Source organism: Lactuca sativa, chromosome 9 (assembly GCF_002870075.4).
Source record: "Lactuca sativa cultivar Salinas chromosome 9, Lsat_Salinas_v11, whole genome shotgun sequence".
NCBI classification, from domain to species: domain Eukaryota; kingdom Viridiplantae; phylum Streptophyta; class Magnoliopsida; order Asterales; family Asteraceae; genus Lactuca; species Lactuca sativa.
Genome location: NC_056631.2, coordinates 9,617,876 through 9,638,383, shown reverse-complemented (window position 1 = coordinate 9,638,383; position 20,508 = coordinate 9,617,876). Strand labels below are relative to the sequence as shown.

Sequence of the window (20,508 nt, the reverse complement as noted above, 5' to 3'; positions counted from 1 at the left end):
GCGGAGCCAATTATACTCATTTAGGCAGGGCTCGTTATGCGAGTTCGGGCGGGGCCCGTTATATGCTATGTATGTATGGTATGTGGTATCTTGGGGAACCCACTAATCTTTGTGCTTATGGTTTTTAGTTTATGTTTCAGGTACTTCGGTTTTCAAATGGAAGAGCTCGGGATAATTGTAGATCACACACAAGGTGTTCCGCACTTTGTGACTGACTCTGATTTGATGATGTTTTGCTAAATCTAAATTACCTTGGTTTTATGGGAATGATATGTATTAACGATTTATTGACAAAACTATAAATTTGGTCCTTGTGGTTTTCAAAAACCTTTGGATGGGGTCCAAAAAGTTTCCAACTTGCATGGAAGGTCCAAAATCAAGGTTTTTCTGGGTTTTTGGTCCAAAAAAACTTAAAAAGACGATTATGCCCTTTTATTTTCTTTTTTGTATTTTTTATAATTATTCTAATGCTGTTTTAATTAAAAAATAAAGAAAAAGGAAAAAAAGTTTCCCCCACCCCACCCACCCACTGTTCTCTCCCTCTCTCTCTCTCTCTCTCTCTCTCTCTCTCTCTTCGTCTTCTCAAATCTCATGGACTTCTTCTTTGATATCCCCAAATTGATGAACAAAAATGGAGGTTTGCTTAAACAAAAATGGAGATTCACTGTGAGTCTCTTGTCTCGATCGGACGAAGAAAATAAGAGGGGGAAGGCAATCACCTTCAAATTAGAGTGGTGGCTGGACAGAGAGGGTCGACGAAAGCAGTATTCGGAGGTGGCGATGGTTCACAGTAGTGGCAACAACGAGGTGGTGGTCAGTAACGGGTGGCTAGCGATAGCAGCTCTGCTGTCTCGTTCCCTTTCCATCTGGCAGCACACGACAGGGAAGACGAGGAAGGAGGAGAGAGTTTGGTGGTGGTAAAAAACTGTTGTGGTAGGAGGGTAATGACGACCACAAGCAGTGGCGATCGTGGGTTGAAAAGGTTGCTCCAGTAGCCTCCTACTGTTGTGTCCAGGTTTTCTGCTTGACGATAATGACGAGAGGCGTATATGGGAAGGTGACAAAGGGTCGGAGTAGGGTAGGAGATACAAAGGAGGGGGTGTTTGGGTTGTTGTTGTCTTAGTGGTTGGAAAAACAGCTCCACCTCCGGTGGATTTTCTTGGCGGTGAATGAAGAAGAAGGAGGAGGGGTAGTATTTGTATGGTAAGATGCAAACCAGAGGGGAAAGAGATGGTATCAGAGTGTGTATGTGTGTGTGTGTGAGAGAGAGAGATTTTAGTTTTTTTAATTATTTAAATACCAAAATAAATAAAGAAAATAGAAAAATAAAATGAAAAGGGTAAAATCGTCTTTTTAAGTGTATCAGGGACCAAAAACCCAGAAAAACCTTGATTTTGGACCTTCCATGCAAGTTGGAAACTCTTTGGACCCCATCCAAAGGTTTTTGAAAACCACAAGGACTAAATTTGCAGTTTTGTCCGATTTATTAATCTAAAAACGAAAATTTTTATGTCATTATTTTTGGGACATTACAGATGCTAGGAGTCAATGTGGCCCTTGCATGTGTTATGTGCTGCTATGTATACCGAGCGGGACTCGATTCTGGGCGAGGCCTGATGACTTCATTGTATGCTATTGATTTATGATAATTGTACCTGTTAGCATGATTGTGATATATATTGTATGTGTATAGTAGGCGGGACCCGATGTGAGACGGGGCCTAGGAATAACAGATATGAATACCGAGCGGGGCTCGATGCCTGGCGGGGCCTGGAGGAGGGAGGGGGCCCAATATGTGATTTATTATGTATGGTATGAGATAGTTTGGGGAACTCACTAAGCTTCGTACTTACGGTTTTCAGTTTATTTTCTAGGTACTTCTGGTTCCAAGGGGAAAAACTCAGGATGACTGCATTGCACACACCACATAGTTCCGCTTTTGTGATTTACTCTGATTTGAGATGATGTTTGATACACTTATTTTATTTGAATTGTATCGATGATGTTTTTGGAATATTGTTTTTATTAAATTGAAAATGAAATTTTGGGTCATATTTTTTGGACGTTACATTAGGTAACCTCTATGCAGAAGGTTCTAAATGACGTGAGGCGTGACGTGGCGGCAAAGCCAAACCTCATGCTTAACGAACAATGACGAGCCATGACGTTTTTCTAGAGGCGATGTAAGGTGACGATTTTGTATTAACTTACAATTATATTGCCACATAAATATAGATTTATATAAAATATAACTAATTTTTAGAAGTGTTATAACAACAACTAATAATAAAAAGTTAACAAAAAACACAATACTTGTATGTCTGATTAAAAAAACATAAAAAAGAGTAAAATAACATGTGTCAAACAAAAAAACATGTGCCATAACACGCCATAACGCGCCATGACACACTATATCACGCATTGCCACACACCATGCTTAACAACAATGTTATGATGCTTTTTGTAACGTCGAAGTCGCACCTCATGCCATGACACGCCTTAGTGCGAATCATGGCACACCTTTTAGAACACTGTCTATGTGTCCTCCCCGATTAGTTTGGTGAACTTTTCGATATGCTTTGAGGAGTTCTTTGGTGATGATTATGGAGAGCTGGATGCACTTTAAAGCGTTCATTCAGACTCCTTTAGATCAATCAACATAAGCATGGTAAACCCTAGAAATTGCAAACATAGGGAAACAATTAGAGAAGAGACACTACAAGAAAGTTTTAATTTAGCTACGGAAAAATTCCGTAGCAAACAACTGCAATTCCGTAGCTAAACATGAATAACTACGGAAGTGGCTACGAAAATTGTCATGAATATTCCGTAGGTATATTTCTTGTAGCAAAACGTTTAGCTACGGAATCATAGTTCCGTAGCAATTTTGTTATGACTCTTGCTACATTAATTATTCTGTAGAAAGTTAACTACAACACACTTCCATAATAATTTCGTAACAATGGGTTTCGTAGTGAATTCCGTAGCCGTTTGTTCCATAGTAAATTCCATAACTGTTTGTTCCGTAGCAAATTCCGTAGTTGTTTGTTCCGTAACAAATTATGTAGCTAAAAGTTTCGTAACAAACTCCATAGCTGTTTGTTTTGTAGCAAATTTCGTAGCTAATTATTCAATAGCAAGTTCCGTAGCTACTTGTTCCGTAGCAAATTCTGTAGCTACTTGTTCCGTAACAAATTTCGTAGTTGTTTGTCATGTAGCAAATTTTGTAGCTATATGTTGCGTAGCAAATTCCATAGTTGTTTGTTTCATAGCTAATTGTTCCGTAAAAAATTCCGTAGGTATTTGTTTCATAGAAAATTTCGTAGCTATTATTTCCATAGCCATTTATTCCACAACAATAGGTACCAGAGCAAATCAACATCGTAAAAATATTCAATAAAATCAAATTTTCCAAATATAATTTTCATAAAAATATATAATAAATATAATAAATTTAAATTTAATAGTTACATCAATTTTTATACATATATTACATCATAAAAAAAATATTATACAAGGTTACCTACCATCAAAACTGAAATTACAAATTAAGTCACACACTTCAGATTTGAACCACCACGAACACATAAACAGCCACAAATGCTCAACCAAAATGTAAAACCTACAAAAACCAAATTTACAATCAACTTGATTAAAAATTAATCGGTTGTATGTTAATAATGACCAAAACTGAAAACACTCTAATTTTGGACTAAAAACCGTAAATGTTATAAATACAATGACCATTTTTGTAATTATACTTGATAATTTTAACAAATAAATGAAAATATAAATGCACTTACAACACATACAACTTTCTTGGGGGATTTCACGTGATACATTCAAGGGAAGATCATTGAAGTGTTCTGTCGAGAACACGTGTCACAAAACTTAGGTATCATGGAAGTTAAAGAATATATAAAAAGAAAAAGAAAAAGATTAAAAGTATTTTTAAAAAAATCATTTTTGTTCCATGAAAGTACGTTGCTATTAATCTTACCAATTTTCCATCGAAGTCATATGGAATGAAGACACGTTTGACATTCTTATACTCTTGGTTTTTTGGATTGGCAATGTCTTCTTTCACCATAGGAATCACAGCTGCACACATACAAAATGGATATGAACTTAACCTCTCTCTTTAATTTGTAAAATATTATTTACATATAATATAAAAAAATTGATACTTATATACAAATGGACAACAAAAGATTGCAATATTCACCTCTTTTGTGAAGTGCGAAGACGCTAAATATTCTAAGTACTCATCAAACTTCCTTAGGGTTCCTAAGATGATAAACAATACACATATTTACAAAAATTGAATATTATTTTAACAACATAAACTTTAAATTCAAAGATTTAAAAATTACCCATATTAGTTGTGTCTCGTTAGTGACATCCCACTCCTAGTACTTCTCAACATTTTTCTTGGTTTTCTTCTTTTTCAGTTACAAACAAAAAAACTTTAAGAGAGCAGAAACCTACAAATTTGGAACCATGGGCTGCCATGTCATCGTTTTACCATAACATAAATAATATTTAATAACTATGCCATGTCATTGTTTCAGGTTAAAAGATGTTATAATCTGTTGAAAACTGTAAGTACATTGCTAGTACAGTGAAAACCAAATATGTTTTATTGTTCTTACCCAACTTTAGTAATAACCTCATTACATGAGCCGTAAAGGGATAACCATCTGCAAAACATAAAGGAAAATGAAAACATTGTTTACAGTTAGTGAACATTTATGAGAAACGAAGAAAAGCAAGTTTTATGATTAAATAACTTGAAGATCACTAACAATGAACTGAAAGAAAAATCACACAAATTTAATCTAATCACAGATGTGAAAGTAATGAATAGTTACAAGTTAATCAAATCTAGAAACACAGAGTCTAAGATATGGTTGGGTTGGGGTTGGGGTTTGGGTTAGGATTAGGATTAGGAAAATCATATTTTAGAAAGTAGAACGTGTAACGGTTACCACTAAAATCCCATATAATATTGTGGAATATTATATAAATCAAATTAATGACAAAGATGAAGGCATATCAGATGACAGGAACCAAATTTCTATCAATTTGAATAAATTTAATAACTTTGGAGCAATTAACATTCAAAACAGTAACAAGAAAAAAGCTAAGCACATGGAAAATTGTGAACTACAAGGTATTTGTGTAAACTTTTGTACTGATAGCTCACAAACACATGAATTAGAGAAAAGCTAAACACGTTAAAAACTCTATATACAAGCAACTCCAACTACATATGCAATCAATACACAATTTTAGCAAGAAAACCAAAATTGTAATGTGTACAATGTGTGAACAAACAACAATGGAAAGGATAGTATCAACACAACATGGACTCACCACAGTTTACAACATCATTCAATTGACAAACATCTCGATATTGAAAATTTGATCAGTACTGTTGTCCGATGTCTCCAAGGTAATAAGTAAACTCATTGTTATCCATCAAATGTCATTCCTTCGTTCACTCAATCATTCCGCATCTTCAAATTAGGGTTCATGAATTTGTAAATCTCGTTATAAATTAAAGTTTCACCATCAAAGCACACAATCAACAACATATCAAAATTAACCTTCCATCGGTTGTGGTGGTGATGTTTACAATGACATTACGACTTAATGTTAGGGCACAGTTACAAGTTACACACAAATAAGGGAAGCACATACCTATAAGCTATAAGCTGGCATATAGATTGAGATGTTCAGTTATCTTCGTACAGTCGCAGAGAGATGAAGAGATCATTTATCATTTTCCATTAGTTGATCTTCACCGGGAATTAGATGTTCAATGATCTTCGCAGTCGTAGAGAGATGAAGATATCAACTGAGTCGTTCGCCGTTGGTCGATCCTCGCCGCGAATCAGTCATTAACGCAGTCACAGAGATATGAAGAGAACAAATTAGTCATCGAGTGGAGTGATTGATTGAGAGTGGCGTGTGGGTGAGTCGGAGAAAAGGAAGAGCTAAAATGAACAAGATGAAGAAAAATTGTTCCAAATGACAAAATTGTCAAGCTATTATGTATTGGCCTTTTTGCCCCTTCTTATTTTGTTAATATAAATGAACAGAGCTAAAACAATAAGAATAATTGCAATATATATATATATATATATATATATATATATATATATATATATATATATATATATATATATATATATATTGTTTCACCAATTATTTTATCATAATATGCTCAAATCAATGTATGGAAATATATATGCTTTCTTAATGGAATTAAAATAAGAAATAAAGAGCTTTCCTTCGTATGGAATATATAATTTCCATACTAAATAATATGCTGCTCAATATAAATTTGTGTCTTCTTTAAAGTCAAAATTTTGACTTCTTTAGATAATTGTACAAAATCCATAATTCTATAAAGGTCAATGTTGACCTTTCCCAGTGACTAATATGTTGCATGTAATCAATTACTTTGAACAAATACCCATTGAACTCTTTATGCTCTTCTGTGTTGCAAGGTATACAATAATTCTCATAAAAAACAAATGAAATGTGATCATAACTAAATTAATTTGAGATTTAAGCAAGAATAGATTAATTTTTATAAGATCACCACTGATTTCTATTCACCCCTTTGTTTTAATCTCTCATCATGCCTTTGTCTATTAAATACAAAACAGTAGAAGGTGTTTATATATTAAGTTAATGCATGTCTTTTTTGTAGATATAAACGAAGGGTGAGAAGGTAATTTGGCAAGTAGTTTTAGAAACAGGTGATACAAAGCTAAGGGTAATTGTTTTTGATTTAAGGGTAATAATATCCATATCCTAAAAACATGGGGATAATGTTATTATTATAAAATTAGCAAATATATGTCATCAAAATCCAAAAATTGCAGTTAAAATAAATAAAATTTCAAAACAATTAAAAATAATATTTTATTTTTGTTGTTGAGTTTTCAAAGGTAATTGTTTATTTTTAATATTAATTTTATTCAACAATCTTCTATATTTTGCTACGAAAACATATCTTGTAACTACTAACTTGGCTACGGAATTTTTCGTTGCCAAATACCTACGGAGTTGGACTTTGTAGCTATTTTGAAATTCACATTATCGTAACAAGGTACATAACAAATTAGCTACAAATTTTTATTCTGTAGCAAATTTCCCTAGCAAAATAGCTACGAATCTCAATTCCATAGCTAACTAGCTATGTATTTTTATTTCGTAGCCAAGTATGTAGCCAACTAGCTACATACATGGATTTTGTAACAAGTTCTGTAGTGAACCAGCTACAACCAAAAAATTTGTAGCACTATTTGTAGTAAACTTGCTACAGATTTTAATTCCGTAGCAACCATTCAAGATTTAGCTACGGAATGCAATTCCATAGCCATTTCCGTAGCAAATTAGTTACAACCAACCGTTTTATAGCATATTTCGTAGTAAAATAACTATGAATTTTGATTCCGTAACAACTTTAGGTAGCTATTTAAGATTTAGCTACATAATGCAATTCCGTAACAAATTTGGTAGCAAAATAGCTACAACAAGTCGTTCTGTAGCATATTTCATAGTAAAGTAGCAACAAATTTTGATTTCGTAGCAACTTTCCGTAGCTATTTAGGATTTTTCTTGTAGTGAGATACCTAATTAAGTAGATTTGGCACCCCAAAGTTAACCATGTAAAGGTTACATAAATGCTATAATCATGAAAAAAGGAAAGTAGAATGATACAATCTACAAATAAATAAACAAATGAATAAGAATACACATTTGTGATTTAGTTTTTCAAATAGACATACCAATTTGTTTCAAGAATCCACATTCACTTAGCAACCCGTTGAGTACTTTGGAAATGGGAACGTCTACCTAAGATTAATATAAGAAACAACAAATCAAAATAAAAAAAAAATAGTAAAAATGATAAGATATGGTGAGGGTTTAGAGAAATAATCGAGATTAGTGCATAAAAAAAACTATGTAAAGGATTACATGTGTCGGGTTTTGATGAGTGCTTGCCACATTCTCCAACAATTTCCTACGGTGAAGGGTGGTGTACAGTCAGTTTATTACAACTTTGGTTAAAAAAAATTAAAATACTTTAAAATTTTAGTTATTAATAGCGTTATAAACATGTTGCAGTTACTAATAATATTTTTTACAACATCTTATTTTTTTGATTTCTATCTGCTGCATCATTGTATACTTGATTCTTATCTTACATTTTATTTTGAAGACTGTACCAAATTATACCTTTGCAATATGTTTTTTTATTAATAAAACTAATATGAACTAAGTTTTTAAGTGGATAAATGCATCAATCTAAAGAAGAAATAAAGATAAATCACTTTTTTTTTTTGTTTTTTTCTTTTTTTTTGTAGTTTCACCATATCCTTAGGCCATTGCAAGTTGTTCTCTGTCTTTCCCATAAGATGTCACAGGTCCTAGAAACAAATAGCACAAAACATACGTCAGTCATAATCAATTAATACAATTGTTATAATTGGTAACTTTTTATGTGATGATACGTGTCATTATTTCACCATTTAATTTAATTTGATTTGATATATTCCTAATATACTCTTAATGAGATGATTAAAAAAATATGGAATGTTGACACTTGTAATAATGTTAGTGGATAGGAATATTTGTAGACATAAAAGGTAGGAATCAATTTAATTTCTCGATGTCACAGGTCCTAGAAACACATAGCACAAAACATACGCCAATCATAGTCAATTAATACAATTGTTATAATTGGTAACTTTTTATGTTAAAATAATAAATAAGTCATAATCAATACAATTGTTATAATTGGTAACTTTTTTAGTTAAAATAATAAATAAGAGTTTGGAAGCATAACTTTGGTAAGGGAAAAAAATGTACAAAATATCAACAACTACATTACTACATTCTTTTTTCTTGCATTTAAACCTGAGAAAGTACATGATTGTATTTATAGGAAACAGTTGTATTGCATGAAGGCATTATACTTCAGAAATAAAAATGTAATGTAATAAGAAAATAGCATTCAAATTCTACCCATTTTTTCAAACTTGCTTTCTATTTAAAAAAAATACTAATGTAATTGGTTTAAAAAAATTTAACACCACGATAATTTTTAAAGAAATTAACCTTTGGAGATGTTTGTTTCTCATGAGGTGGCAATGTTCATATTCCTGTAAATTAAAAAGAGTCAATCAGGTTGTTATTTCCTGTAATTTAGCCTTTGAAGTATGGACTTTATTAAAGATACAAAGATGTATAAATAAAGAAAACTGATATTACTTACACACATGATAATATTTTGAACAAAACCATTCTTTTAGTAAAATTCACTCCTTTATTTTTCCTTGAATGTGCAATATTACAAAACAAAAAGAAAAGAAACCATTAGATCACACTTGCTATTTTTCATATTGAGTGGAATTTAAAATATTGTTAATAGTCAAAAAAAACTTTTTTTTTTCAAACTGAAGGAAGATAAGAAACCGAGTACTACCACCCATTTTTGACAGAGTAAACTAAATGAAATGAAAACTATCCATTGGGATATTTATATGAACCTCATATGGATAATCATGTTTTTTTCACTAAAATTTGAAATGTTTAGATGATTGAATTGTTGAGGACATGATAATAATGAAAACATAGGAACGGAAGCATTTATACATCTTTGGATTATTACCATATTTACTGGAAAAGTTATTAATATTATCACATTCACATACCTTTCATCTAAACCAAGCAACACATAATCCTTCATCAAATGTTTTAGATTCAGCAAGTTGGCCAACGTCAAACCTGAGATCATCAAGCTTCTACATTTTTCTGTAAGGACTTTTTGGTATAATTGTCGTCACAAAACATACAAAATATTTTTTCACTTGTAGTTATAAGTTTATAACAGAACATTAGCATTCAAAGATTCTATACCTTGGGTTTTTTTTTTTTTTTTTTTTTTTTTAGTCTCTGTGTACGTCTGAATCTCAATCTTCCCTTTGATAATATTGATGAAGTTCCTTCAAAATTTGAAAATATAACAAATAAACCTCCATATCAATTATTTTATCCACAGTGATCTTCAAAGCACATACAAATTCAAACGGAAGAATGAATTAAAAAAATTAAATATTACTCAGATGAAATTTAAGAAGAAAACGTTACATACATACCCAAGGTTCTAAATGGCGTGATGCGTGACGTGGTAACAAGGCCAAACCCGAAGCTTAACGAGCCATGGCAAGTCATGACGTTTTTCAAGGCGTGATGTAAGACGGCGATTTTTTATTAATTTATAATTATATTACCACATAAATATACATTTATATTAAATATTACTACTTTTTAAACGTGTTATATCAATAACTAATAACAAAAAGTTAACAAAAAATACAATACTTGTATCCCCGATTAGAAAATACATAACAAATAGCAAAAAAAACGTGTCTCAAATGAAAAAACATGCGCCATATCACGCATTGCTACGTGCCACGCCTAACATCAACGTTATGAGACTTTTCGTAACGGCGAAGCCATATCTTGGCGCATGCTATGGCGCGCCTTTTAAAACACTGTACATACCTTTCAAATGATGTCATGGGTAACATTAACATGGATTTTTCAAGCTTCAATTCACTTCTTCTGACCAACTCTATCAGCTATATCATGGGTTTGCAGATCAACGTAACCATATAACAATCTGTTATGAATTGTGTATTATGAATGATAATTACACGAGTATATATAAGCCTCTAAGTTAACTACCGGGCTAAATGTCTTGATGTAGTCAATACCAGGTTGTTGATTGAAACCTTTTGCTACGAGACGAGTTTGTAGCGTGTAATAGCGTATGTCTGATCACGTTTGACTTTGTACACCCATTTACAGTCGACTACATTGGACCCAGATATAGGAAGAACTAAGGTCCATGTACCATTTCTCAATAGAGCCGAGTATTCCTCAGCCATAGCTTGATGCCAATGAGGATGCATGTTAGCAACGGAAAAGGACACTACAAGAAAAACAACCTTTTTACGACGCGCAATTTACGACACGCGCTGATTAATAATACGCAAAAGTGTGCGCCCTAAAAAAGCTGTCAGATCTTTAGAAATTTGAAGAATTTTGGACGCGCATTGTTGCGTGCCCCTAAATTTGTGTCACAACAAAAAAAAGAAAAAACATGGAGGTCACTTATTAAAAAGAGTGTGTCGTATAAGCATGTCGTTTTATAATTTTTTAGGAAATGCGTGTTCTCTGTTTAACAAAGGGGGGAAACGAAATCCCAAAAGTTAAAAATCCCGCCTTGTGTTCTTTTCTCCCTTGTTTTCACCAGTCGAAAATCCCTTCTCCTTACAAGCCCTACGTTCGATTGACGCCGAAGCAGGTTCGATTCTTCTCTTATATGTTATCTTGAGCTTGATTTTCGATTTTAGAATAGAATGCAGGGGTTATTTTTTTAACTATCCTAAATTCCACAAAATCGCAGGAACTATTCTTGTTAGGGCTTTTTTCAAGAACGAAGCTCTCGGTGTTCTCTGGCCTCTACAACAATCATCGATCATGACTGTGCTTGAATAGTTGAATGTACCGCTTTCTCAACACGCTTTCTTGCTCATATCTGTCTCTGATTATCCCTCATGACTTCCACGCACAAACACTATTGATCATGAAACGTCTTCAAGGTAATTGTCATTCTCCCTCTTCTTCTCTATCCTCTTTTGTTACAGCCGAGCAACCTACCGCCTCCACTACCGCCATCACACCCTTCTACTATGCTCTGCTTCCATCACTCTATGAGGACAAACCTAAAACCTTCTACCGCTATCACATCGATGCTTCACCTACTGAATCAATAGTTACGACAACTACCTCGTCAACCAACGATCCCAAGCAAAACCTAAACCATGTCATCAATTCAATTCAGAAAACCCTAGGAACCATCCATCGGCTCTACCTCACTGTCTCTTCTTTCAATGTTTCCTCCCAACTCCCGCTTCGATAATGGAGTAGGCGGCGGCGGATATGATTCCAATGATAGCAAGGGGTTCAACTCTGGTCCTCCGGGTTTGATTCTTTGTTCTAATCTCATTTTTCATGTACCTTTACGCTGTAGGGTTTGTGATTGTGGTTATTGCTTTGGTAACCACGTGTTTATCTCTAGACGAGCATGTCATTTGAGTGAATTCGACTAAAGTTAGGTAATACTGAAAAACGAATCTTCTAATTGTTTCAGAGTTGTTTCAGAGCAACTAGAAAGGGATTATTATAAGAATAAGAAGAATTCTGTTTTATGATTAAGTGGGTTGAATAAATTGTAACAAACAGTTTAGCTTTAATTTGTGCTTTCACTCACAGATACACATACACAACATGTGTGAAGTACTTAATGTGTACATGATCTAAAAACAGATGTGTTTTGTGGTTTTAAATCAATAATGATTTATATACGTCCTCAGATCACTTGTTTATGGTTTACTTTTCTGTAAGTGCAGATTATGGACAAAAGCCTTATTCGACCACTGTTGTATCTTCTGCTTATGGTTATGGCAACCCAAGTAAAAAGATCGACATCCAAAATGGAAGGGTAGGTGTGATAATTGGTAAAGGTGGAGAGACTATAAAATATCTTCAGATGCAATCTGGAGCAAAGATCCAAGTTACGAGAGACATGGATTCAGATCCTCATTCACTCACCCGAACTGTAGAGCTAACATGTACTTCAAAATCAATAGCAAAGGCTGAGCAGTTGATTAAGGATGTGCTTGCTGAGGTATAGTTGATATCAACATGATATGATTTCCATTTAGTTGTGATATGCTTTGACTAGCATGTATACATTTATATGATCTTAATTCTTGATTTTGTTATTCAGGCGGTTCTGGCATAGTTTCTAGAAGAATGCCTGGTGAGTAAGCTGGTGCTGAACAATTTGTGATGGTTTAAGTTTACTAGCCATTTGTTGCAATTGGTCTTTAACTTTTCCATTTCTTGTTCATGCTTCTAGGTTGGTCTTATTATTGGTAAAGGGGGGGGGGGGGGGGGGGGGAGACCATAAAGAATATGCAAGCCAGTACAGGAGCTCGTATTCAGGTCTATTTAAGTTTCTCTGTTCTCTATGAGCCTCTCTTCTATATTGAGTGTTAAAGTCTCTCTTTTGAGGACTACACTTGACAAGAGAAATGATTATACCTGAAAAGATTATTGTACCTGTTATTAGGTGATACCACTACACCCACCCCCTGGTGATACTTCAACAGAGAGGACAGTACAGATAGATGGATCCAGTGAGCATATTGAGGCTGAAAAACAGTTGGTTAATGAAGTAATCAGTGAGGTATGTGCAGTTTTACAAGGAGACCAAGCATAAGCTTGGTTTCAGAAACTATATGCTAGATTGCACTTACTTTTCAGTATACATAGCATCTTTATTCTTACTTGGATAACATAGTATACTTTGATTGCTTAATATGTGAATCCAATGGCTGCATGATTCAAAATGAAACTCTTTAAAATGGGTTTTTTTTAAAAAGAACTTTATGCTAATTTAAGACAAATTGGGTATCTTTTAGTTAAAGGTTCTTACACCTCCCATTTATGCCCTTCTTAAACTATTATTGTAGAATATATCTTTTAGACAAATTGGGTTTTTTAAAGAACTTTCTGCTGGTGGCTATGATTACTACAACCAGCAACAAGCTCCCCAAAACCAACCACCTGGCGGCACCGTGGCGGCAGCAGACGGGTCTGGTTACGGAATAAACTGCTAAATTATTGGGCAGAAAATAGCATGTATTAAAAGACTTGTACATGTACTTTAAACACTTTAAAATTTGTTTATTTTTATTAAAAAATCATCACATGGTTCTTGCAAACCGTTACAAGGAAGAAGAATGACACACAACCCACAGTTGTATAATTTTGCTCGGTACCGACTACCGAGCCCCAAGCCTTCCAAAAATGACAAAAACCATTCAAACACCAACAAGGCTAGGAAGAGTCAGCTCCTGGAAACTCATCTGGCAAAGCTGTTTAAACAAAAAATGGAAATCTTCACAAAAGTCCAACACACACAGGTAGGTACTACTCTAGATAAAAATATCCAGTTCATCAAACTGATAATTAATGAACATTGCAGGAATCTGCTGTGATGAGCATCGTGAACTTTGCCTGAAATATTAATATCAATATAAATATTATCATCACCCCCAAATAATTCTTCACCCATGTCCTGCCACCCAATTTTCCAAAACTTAAACTACAAAACTCTTCAAAATATTTTTTTTTATCTTTTAAGGCAATATACCTGTTTGGATCAGATTCAATAAACCAATTCAAAATCAGATATCTATCTGTTTTTTTTAAGGAACAAACAGATCTACTCCATCAACTCGTAATTTTTTTTTTCGCAATAAGTAGTGTCTGGATATAGTGTTGGATAATGAATAAATGATTTAATCTTAACAGGTTACTCAATTGAGCCCTAAAATTTTGAAGTCTGAAGGGGTCCCAGTTTATCGAGCTTCTCAGTGTTGTGGAGAGTTTATTGTTACTTTTCCAAGGGCATATAATGCAGGATTCAGTTGTGGTTTTAACTGTGTGGAGGCTGTCAATGTGGCGCTTGTTGATTGGCTAGAACATGGACAAGGTGTCGTCGAGGTGTACAGTCAGCAAAGACGAAAAACATCAATATCTCATAAGTCGTTATTAGCTAGAGAAAGGATTAGGGCTTTATGGGAAGCTTGATTTTTGAATAAAGAAACTTGCGAGAATTTATATTGGAAACATGTTTGTGGGAAGAATGGGATACTCACCAATGTTGTCAAGGTAAAAAAAAAACTTTATTTATTTATTTATTTATTTGTTGTTTTCTAATGTTCTTTTAATATAATAATTTCAAATGAGAGTTGAAATGGAGCTAAAAAAGGATCCAACACCTTCAAACCAGTTTTCAGTTTCAAAAAATGGAAGATGATTTTGAAAAAACTAATGAAAAAGAATGTTATCTATGTTTTTATGACTTGCACATGTCAGTAACCTCCGGTACATGCTTGCTAGATCGCTTCGTGTGTCTAAGACATGGGTGCTCTATAGATTTGAATCTTGATAACATTAGTTCAACAAAAGTAGAGAATAATGAACAATTTGATAATATTGGTTGAATTTGTTGAAGGTATCTGAACGAAAATAGTAAGTAGTCCTTACATGTTGATGTCATGCATTTTTTGACTTGGGCTCTTTTTGGTTTGGTTTGGTTTTCAATGTTATTCATTGCATGCATGCTAAAATAAACACTAAATAATTTGATAATCTAGAAAACAACCAACCTTTTATTGTTTTGACAGGAAGTTGAAGTCGCTTTCAACAACGGATCTTTTTTACTTTGGATGTTTTCTTATGCTGGCTTGTGGAATTATTCTATTACAACAAACAGGTTTAGTAAGGGAATCTAGTCCTTAATCAATTGTTTCTGTTCTTAGGTCTGTTTGTGGTTCATTCCTAAGACTTGCCATTGATTAGACTTACATGGATCAAATGTAAAACTTCAACCAAGGGCAGCATGGGAATAACTCAGCAACAAGACCTGTTATTGATGAGAAATTACATATAAAGTAGATAAACTAAGGAACTTATTCATACATGTTGTACTGGTATATATTAATTAACTTTTCTAATGTTGTTCTTTTACAATATTGTTCTTATACAGGTGGTTGGAATTCGACCTAAAGTTGGTTGCTGATATAGGAATATTGGGTGCTCCAAATGTAAGAAAAATCATGTTTTTAAGTGTTATTAGTGTTAACATATAGTGTTGTTTGACATGTAATGTTAGGTAACTTGTTTGACATGTGATTTTTTTTAAATGAATTTTTGTTAACGATTATTTGTATGACATTAAATTTATGCAATGAATTCTATTTTTTGTATATTATATTTTAATTTCTATTATGAAACATTAAATACAAATTTAATTTGAAAATAAGTAAATCTATAAATAATATATTTTTTAAACATTTAAAATTACGATACGCAAAAATGTGTGTCATCTTCATTTATGACATGGCCTTTCTTGACAGGGGCTTTCTTGATACGCATTGTGTGTCATTACCACGTGCGTCGTAAGGTTATGACACACGAATGCGTGTCGTCTTCCTTTATGACAGGGCCTTCCTTGATACGCATTGCGTGTCGTAAACGCGCGTCGTAATTGCGCGTCGTAAATGAGCGTCGTAAATGTGCGTCGTCTAAGCCTTTTACGACGCGCAATGAGCGTCGTAAAAGGCTGTTTTTCTAGTAGTGGGAGGTAGGTTCAGGAATGGAGGAAGTAGTTATTGTGTGAAATGATTCATGTGAGAAAGGTTTGGTTTGTTTGGGTTGTTGTCGTAAATGAGCAGGGTGAGGTCGGTGGGTGGTGGATGTTGGTGGGTCGGATGCCGACGGTTATGGGGTCGGTGGGGTGGTAGCGGAAGTGGCTCGTTGGAACAAATCAAAGGCGGAAGAGTAGGGTTGGTCAGAAGTGTTGGAAGAGGAACGTTGACGATGATATGTGTGAATGGGGAGTTTGGGTTCGGATGGAATATCCGAGGAGGGAAATGTCGTATGTTGTGGCAGATTATTAGAGTTATTTGGAGTTGGAGAGGAATGTGGGATTTGGGAAGGGTCAGGGTAAGAGGATACATATGGGTTGGTGGAAACGGGAGTTGGAGGAGGAGGAGGAGTAAAGTGAAGCCGAATTTGTGAGAGTTGTGCGTTGTTTTATCTTTAGAAGAAAAAAGTGTGAGTCATTGTAGAGGTAGCAGAAGGTGACATTGATCAGGAGGCAGAAGAGGGCGTGAATAGTAGTCTCGTGAACAATATCTTCGTGAATAGTACCTCGATGAACAGTGAGTCTGGCAGCAGAGGGCGGCAACAGATTTTAGGGTTTTGTAAGGTATTCGGTTGGCTCTGATACCATAACAATCTGTTGTGAATTATGTATGTATTGTGTATTATGAATAATAATTACACGAGTATATATAAGCCTATAAGTTACACATTTATCCCTCTAACTATATACTTATAATTAATATCGCCTAGTATGATACCATAGGCAAATTGAAACAAAAAATTATTGATGTTGCTATAAAAAATTGAGCCAACCACATGGAACCACTACAACGACTGTTCTCCTGGCATATCTTGTTTGGCCGTTGATTCTAATTTCTATCAAGTATTTGATTCAGTAGTTACTTTATTCAGAAAAAGTATCGGACCTTTTCAACATACGCATATCGCAATCATCTGCTCTTATTTTCTGCAACAAAATGAGATTGCAATGAAATTTTATATTCTTAAGATGAAAATTGTAAAGAATTGCTATCTGATATATTAATTATCTTATTCAAAGACAGACTGAATTCAGATCTTTTTCTATAGTCATGTTTATAAACCCTAATGCGTTAAAGTCGAATTTGTGGTTGTGAATCAGTAGGTTGTAGTGAATGATGAAGAACAGAGTTTCAATAGCCTATAATGCTAGTGGCGTGAAGGTGTTTAGAATGAGACAAAAGACCTCGACTTCCTGGACTCCATCGATTGAAGAGAAAGTTTAAACCATCGATTAAGTAGTTGGACAATCGATCCAAGATAAAGCTTAAATTCGTCAATTTCTTAGATAGAAGGAAAACCTTAAATGTATTAACCATTTTCTTTTATGGAACCTTAGAATCTAATGGGAGGCGCTGGTATTAGTTGCATGTGTCGTCGATGTATGTTGTGTGTGCTGCTGGTAGTGTTGCTTTTGGGTTTGAGAGTTGATCGCATGTTGTGCGACACGTCGAACACAAATTTCTTCAGCCTTCCTCTCCTCCGCTTTACTATCTCGCCACTGTTTACGTCCGATCCTGCTATTAGCAAAGCCATAAGAAGGAGAGCAGGAACGCCGATGAAAACCCACAAACGAAGGCCATGGCGATGCGGTGGTTCCCTTCTGTCGTTGTCGGTAGCCCAACGGAGGCCACATGACTGGAAGGGATGGCGAATGGATGAACTTTGATAAATTGATTTCCAATGAGAAGTGGAGATTGATCCTGATGGAAATTGGAGTAGAAGAGAAGAAGTAGTCGGTAGGTGGAGTAGTCAGGAAAGATAGAGTGAGCAGTGGAAGGATTGGGTAGTGAAAAACTTAACCTGTGTGGTAACCAGGTGAACAAGTGGTGGAGTTAGGTATTGTAGCTAACTCCACCCTCTTTTAATATATATATATATATATATATATATATATATATATATATATATATATATATATATATATATATATATATTAGGTTAAAGCCCGTGTACCATACGGTTCATATATTTTAAAAATATTTTTTATTTCATTTTCAGTACATAAATAACAGGGAATAAACCGTATTGCTCATACATATTGTTTGTATTGAAACATAGAATAAAACATATAATTTTTTCTCATATAATTATCCAATGTAAACTGTACTCTTCAATAAAGAAATAAAAATTCAAGGAAAGCTTACCAGATTCTAATGCTTAATTTGGGAATATGTGGCATACAAAAATCCTACAAACCTATAACTAAAAAAGAAGTTTACAATACCACATGAAATCGTCTATCAAATGTCAAGCTCTTCATCGCAACTAATTGCATGCTGTAATTTTTTTTTTTGACAAAACTTTAAAAATAATCCCTGTGGTTTCCAAAAATATCAAGTTTAGTCCTTAAGTTCAAAAAACTTCATAGATGGTCCATGTGGTTTCAAAACTTTTAACATTTGGTCTTTCCGTCTAACTCTGTTACCATCTAGCCGTTAAGTCAGGGACATTTTTCACTAGACAGGGACCATTTATGAAGTTTTTGTCTTATTTAAAAAATAATATTATAATTATAATTAATTAATATTAAAGGGTCTCTCTCTCTCTCTCTCTCTCTCTCTCTCTCTCCTCTCTCTCTCTCTCTCTCTCTCTCTCTCTCTCTCTCTCTCTCTCTCTCTCTCTCTCTCTCTCCTCTCTCTCTCTCTCTCTCTCTCTCTCTCTCTCTCTCTCTCTCTCTCTCTCTCTCTCTCTCTCTCATTGAAATAGCATTCAGATATAGAGCTAACTTACAAGAGCACTGAAGCAGGTAAACTAATCAAAATTGATATATAAATATACATACAAGTAATGGATATGGGTATATAAACGGAATAAAAAATTATATATACTTTGGAGAAAGAGTTAGAGTCAATCAATACGAAGGAATTGGAAGGAGCAGCTACAGATGGCTTGGAGGAAGATGGGACCGGCCACATGTGCCGCCGGTGGAACCATAGCTCCCCTTCCCACCGCCCATACATAATAGCCTTCTTCCATCATCATAATCCAAGATATCGCTTTTCTTTATAATCAAATCTTGTTGTTCGTACCGCGCGACGAGAACCATGAATTACTGGAGCCAATTTTGTGATCCCCTTTTCTAATTTCTATTTAATCAGAAACCCTAGGTGGTTGAAACGATTGATCATGGGATATAGTAGGCACTTCGACACCTCCAGATCGGCTATAGAACAAGAGAAACACCGAAATATATAAGCTTAAACGATCGAGAAGTAATCGACGGGTGTGGATTTGAATTAGGGCTATGTGTGTTTGAAACGATTTCGTCGACCAACAATTCAGATAATAGTATAGATCTGTGTATGAGGTAGGAGTGAATTGGCGAAACGGTGAGATTTTTGAACGGATTTTGAGCCGGCGAAGATTTAACGGGAGAGATCAATGGTTGTTTGGTAAAGAGAAATTATGGAATCATTTTAAAAGATGATAGATACTACAACTAAGAAATTGCATTTTTAAAAGAAACAAAATATAAGAACTTAGAAAGAGCATAAAAATTAAATTTTCAAACAACAGTCTGATCAAAGCAAAATCATCCAACTTGTGTTTATATATCAGTTATTTAAGTTGGTAAAACATGGAGATTAAGTTTACAATTTAGAATATTACCTCCTTTGAGCATCCTCTAAATTAGATAACATGCAAATCAAATTTTTTTACATGTGATGAGATAGTTGACACTTTGTTGCCACATGAAGTTGCCACCAATATTGATGGCACTCTGACCGGAGAAAAGTTTTTCTCATACCCGCATATACATTGTACAAAAAATGGGTCGATGTAGTTTTTATACTAACTGCACCTACAATTGTCCAAAATCACTGGTGTACATTTAACTATAACTAAGGATTAAAATATTAAAATGATGTATCTAATGATTAAAACATTAAAATGCATCAAATGATTAATGCGTCATCATAAATGGTGAAAGAGTCATATCCCATAAAGAATTTAATGAATTTTCTTACAACTAAATTAAAGAGCTTCTGAATCAAGGTTAAATGGTCAAAAATTGAGTGACTTTACTTTCATTCAACAAATGTACAATTTTGATCATATGTTATCTGAATTTAGCGGCACCTCTTCAAGTCTACAATGACCTTCTTATGCAAAAGCAATATGGCGTAAATAAAA

At 34.1% G+C, this 20,508-nt stretch overlaps 1 long non-coding RNA gene across 3 annotated transcripts; it reads right to left on the bottom strand.

Moving 5' to 3' along the window:
- Positions 1 to 7,528: 7,528 nt before the first annotated feature.
- LOC111921699 (uncharacterized) lies at positions 7,529 to 20,175 on the bottom strand. 3 transcript variants are annotated; one of them, XR_006186815.2, is made up of 7 exons: positions 19,984 to 20,175; positions 9,735 to 10,025; positions 9,296 to 9,355; positions 9,139 to 9,182; positions 8,352 to 8,447; positions 7,996 to 8,041; positions 7,529 to 7,872 (listed from the first exon to the last, which is right to left on the bottom strand). It is a non-coding gene; the product is annotated as an uncharacterized LOC111921699 (long non-coding RNA). The 3 variants fall into 3 exon arrangements; XR_006186816.2 differs by having other exon boundaries at positions 8,391 to 8,447; XR_002860247.3 differs by having other exon boundaries at positions 7,996 to 8,447.
- Positions 20,176 to 20,508: the final 333 nt, after the last annotated feature.